Source organism: Eumetopias jubatus, unplaced genomic scaffold, assembly GCF_037043125.1.
Source record: "Eumetopias jubatus isolate StellerSeaLion01/CBP00866 unplaced genomic scaffold, mEumJub1_p1.0 scaffold_1, whole genome shotgun sequence".
NCBI classification, from domain to species: Eukaryota; Metazoa; Chordata; class Mammalia; order Carnivora; family Otariidae; genus Eumetopias; species Eumetopias jubatus.
In genome coordinates this window covers 111050401-111055200 of record NW_028274807.1, presented here as the reverse complement: position 1 = coordinate 111055200, position 4800 = coordinate 111050401, and positions in this window count along the sequence as shown.

Sequence of the window (4800 nt, the reverse complement as noted above, 5' to 3'; positions counted from 1 at the left end):
CCTGAGGAACTAGGCTGCAGATTTTACATATATCATTTTATTTGCTCTAATCCTTATTAAAACTGCAGGGAAACTCACGGCCACACAGCTAGCAAGAGAGAGGAGGATCAGACTTCAAAACCAGTGATCGTCACCCCTATGCTCTACTTTGTCCATTCTTTCTTTTTTCCAGTCCATCTTGCACTAAATCCCCCAAATGACGTCAGAAACCTGTACGGCTTTTCTTCTCTGCTCAAGAATCTGTAGTACCTATGACCATCTGCTGAATTTGTTGTTTTTCAGTGTGGCTTTCAAGGCCATCAATCTTCAGACCCTTCCTCATACTGCTAATTGTATTAATTTTATTCTTCAAGGAAACTCCCTCAGGCCAGCTCTGCTGACCTTATTATGGATGTAGGCTATTTCTTGGAATTAGAAGATTAAGAAAATTCAGAACTTGAATTTTGGACCAAAATACCAGCCTCTGAGAATAAATGGAGTACATTACTATTTTTATTATTATTTTGGATTATTAATTTATACAACTATTATTGTATAATAATTATTATTATTACCAACTAATAGGTACTGACTCAGTCCTACATGAAGATCCATTTAATGCCTGCCTCCCATTTCATGTATGGCCTGGGAGGCTCCAAACGATGTCCGACTTATGTTTGGTAAATGAATTCACTCTTACCAGGTGTCGCCATTACCTCCCCTCCCCCCACGCATACCACAGGATTTCTGACGAATGCTACCTCTGCTCTGCTGGACACCACGCCCTCTGCTGGCACACCTCTGCTACTTCACTGAACACTGGGGTCTCTGTCAATATCTGGGCACATTTAGCATATCACAAGCCTAATATGATAGAGCCCTTAAGGTGCCATAGTTTGTGTCTCTGGATAAGATGGAGAATGTCTCTCTTCTCTTTGCATTTTGCTGGAGGACCGTTTTTGAAAGCTGCGCTTCTGGGGTTCCAATGTTGTGCCTCATTTTTGGACTTTAGATCTGTCAATTTTTGGAATCTAGTTGAGATGAGGAGGAATTTGAGTGCCAGTCACTGTGCTAGGGTTGGCATCATCTTTCCTCCAGAGACTAGTGCTCTGTTGCTGACTGGGCTCTTGTTCTTTGGCCTCTTGTCTTAAAATGCATTATTTCCCAGGAGCATTAATTCCATGTTCCCCCAAACCCCACCTAAGTAAACATCTGTCTGTTTGCCAGCCACATACCACACAATCTGAGTACCAGCTGTGGAAACCTTCCAGGCTTAATGAGATTCCCCACTTACCTACTTTCGTACATCTTTTTTTTTTTAAGATTTATTTATTTATTTGAGAGAGAGAGAGAGAGAGAGAGAGAGAGAGAGGGAGCATGGGGGGAGGGACAGAGGGAGAGGGAGAAGTCTCAGGCAGACTCCACACTGAGCACAGAGCCCAATGCGGGGCTCAATCTCACCACACTGAGAGCATGACCTGAATCAAAACCAAGAGTTGGACACTCAATTGACTTCACCATCCAGGCGCCCTAAGATTTTATTTTTAAGTAATCTCTACACCCAATGTAGGGCTTGAATTTATAATCCTGAGATCAAGAGTTACATGTTCTACTCACTGAACCAGCCAGGTGCCCCTACTTTTGTGTATCTTATTGGTCTCACTTGAAATATTTTCTTACCCAATCATGACCTTCTTTAAGACCAAGAACCCACCAAGTTATTCCTTGTTCCCTAGTTTTGCACTATGCCTGGTGGTTTACAATAACTGTTCTGTGCTAACTTTCTCCCTGTTGTATAGGACTCCTTTCCTTTAGATATTTGTTACTTCAATCTTTACCCATACAGTTACCACATCCGTCTTCTGAAAATAGTGCTTTGATAATGCCAACAATCTCGAATGGCTCCCATTTTTTATAGGAAAAAAAATTCAAACTGCTTAGCCTGGCATTTAAGACCTTCCACAATCTGCCCTACCTATATTCCTATTCTGGCTTCCCATTCATTTCTTAAAGGATATAAATAAAAATACTATAGGTAAAGCCCTTAACAGTACCTTGTATATAGTAGACACTTGATAAACAGTAGCTTGATAGTGTTTGTTTTCATTTTATTCTCACTGTTACTATTACAAAAACTCCATGGTCACCTGGGCTACAAGGATAAATGACAGTCCCTGACCTTACCTAACTCAGCTAATAGCAGAAGCGACCAACACAGTAATAACTGATTACAATGAAATATGATGACTAAGTAGGGAGGTGATTTCTCAGTGCTTAAGGGCCAGAGTGCAGGGAAGGCTGAGTGAATTTGCCTTGAAGAATTAGTAGAAAGGTTTATACTTTTCTTTGTAGAGGTTTGCACATTTCATGTAGATTTATTCTAGAAAATATTAAGAGATGCCCTTTTTTAAAAACCACATTTTCTAACTTTTTTTTTTTTAAAGATTTATTTAATTGAGAGAGAAAGAATGAGAGAGAGAGAGAGTACATGAGAGGGGGGAGGGTCAGAGGGAGAAGCAGACTCCCCGCTGAGCAGGGAGCCCGATGTGGGACTCGATCCCAGGACTCCGGGATCATGACCTGAGCCAAAGGCAGTCACTTAACCAACTGAGCCACCCAGGCGCCCCACATTTTCTAACTTTTGATGAAAGCTAACTATTGATTTTTGTGAATTGAACTTGTATCCAGCAACCTTTCTGGACACCAAGTTTGTAGGTCCTTTTTGGTTTTCTATGTATATAATTATATTGTTTACAAACATTGGCAGTTTTCTTTCTTTTCAGTCCTTACATTTTCTAATTCTTTTTCTTATTAGATTTGCTAGGTAGTACACAATTGTACAATTCAGCACAATGCTGAACAGGAGCAGTGAATGTGGGTATACTTGACCTGTTTCTGACTGAACTGGGAATTTCTTGGGATTCTAATGTCTCAAATTAAGTATGATATCTGCATTTTTTGTTAGATAACTTTTATCAGGTTAAGGAAATTTCCTTCTAAGTCATTGAGAATTTTTATAATAAATGAGTTTAATTTTAGCAAATTCTATGGAAATGATCATATGATGTGTCTTCTCTAATCCATTATTGCAAGATTCCAATAGATTTTTTTAAAAAGAGTTTATTTGTTTGACAGAGAGACACAGCGAGAGAGGGAACACAAGCAGAGGGAGTGGGAGAGGGAGAAGCAGGCTTCCTGCGGAGCAGGGAGCCCAATGTGGGACTGGATCCCAGGACTCCGGGATCATGACTTGAGCCGAAGGCAGACGCTTAACGACTGAACCACCCAGACGCCCCTCCAATAGATTTCTTAATTGAAAAAATTCTTGTATTCTCATCCACTTTCTCATGATGTATTTCCTAACACATTAATTTAAATCTATTTCCTTTCTCCTACTGCAAGGTTCCATTCTGACTGACACCAATATAATCACTCACTTGCTTTATCCCACATTACATGCAGCAGTCTTAGAATAATAATACAAACGAAATAGTATCACCATCAGTGTGATTACTGAAAAAAGTTTGATTTTGGTTTTGCAGTTCCTTTTGTCCTAAGATATATCGAACTTATATTAATCACTTAACGTCTAAGTGAACTGAAATTAACAGCTGTGTAGAATGTTTTCGGACTCTCACTGCATCCTTAAATTAGAAAAAATATTTGATCATGTGCTACATTTGAGCTATTAGACATAAGAAACTATGGGCACACACTGAGAATTTCCTATTCCACTGTTTCTCAAACTCATATTTGATGTATTTCATAATTGAAATACCTGGGATAAATGATCCAGAATGACCTATATTTATTAATACTGAGACTTTAAAAAAGTATGATCAAATTTTCCATTGCTACCCCCAACATTCTTCCCCAAATCATCCAATTGAAGCCCATATACTATAAGGGTCTTTCTAATACCATCTTTCTGAGACTCCCCTTGGTTCCCAGTGGTGTGTGTTCCCCTTTGCTGCAATAAATGATAAATGAAACTTCTCAATTCCTGGCATATTCTTGGTTTCAAATGCTCTGACAGAAACTAAAAGACCTATCAACCAATGGCAATGGATTTTATTTTGGTCCTAATTTTAGAAAAATATCTATTAAGACAAGATATTTGAACACTGGATATGTGGTATTAAAGAATTACAGTGTTTTTTTTTTTAAGGTGGGATAACGGTCTTGTGGTCAGATTTTTCTTTTCTTCCCCAAAGACTAGTTATTTTCTAGAGATACATGTTTAAATACCTACAAGTGAAATGACAGGATGTCTGATATTTGCATCCCCGGGGGAAGAACAGGTTAGAGCTAGGCAATCAAGACTGTCAAAATGCCAGTAATGGTTAAAGATTGTTAATGAGTAAGGTAATTATTCTACTCCTCTACATGATCAAAATTTTCCAAAAGTCTTTTTTAAAAAAATCCATTCTTTTAGGAGAGAGCAATATTGTAAGATCAAAGAAAAAGCCATAGTGTGGCACTCAAAGAGTTAAGCATTAACCGTTCAGAAGGTTGGGGCTTTCTCTTTTACCTCCCACACCCGCATCAAGGCTGCTAAATGGGTGCTCTTAAGTGTTTCAGGCAGAGCAATGTCTGATTTAAGTAAAATTTTATATGAACCCACATGTGCTATGATTAAGGATCTTCTGACATCCCACCAGCTACTTCGTTGCCTCCCTGCTTAACTCACTCCATCCCAGCCTCCGCACACATCCAAGATGGTGGGTCAGGACAGCGAAACAGGTCAGCTTTGCCTCCCAGAGCGTGCGTTGGCGCCGGCCCGCGCAGGCGCATTTTTGCTTCCCTGCCCGACCTTGGCGG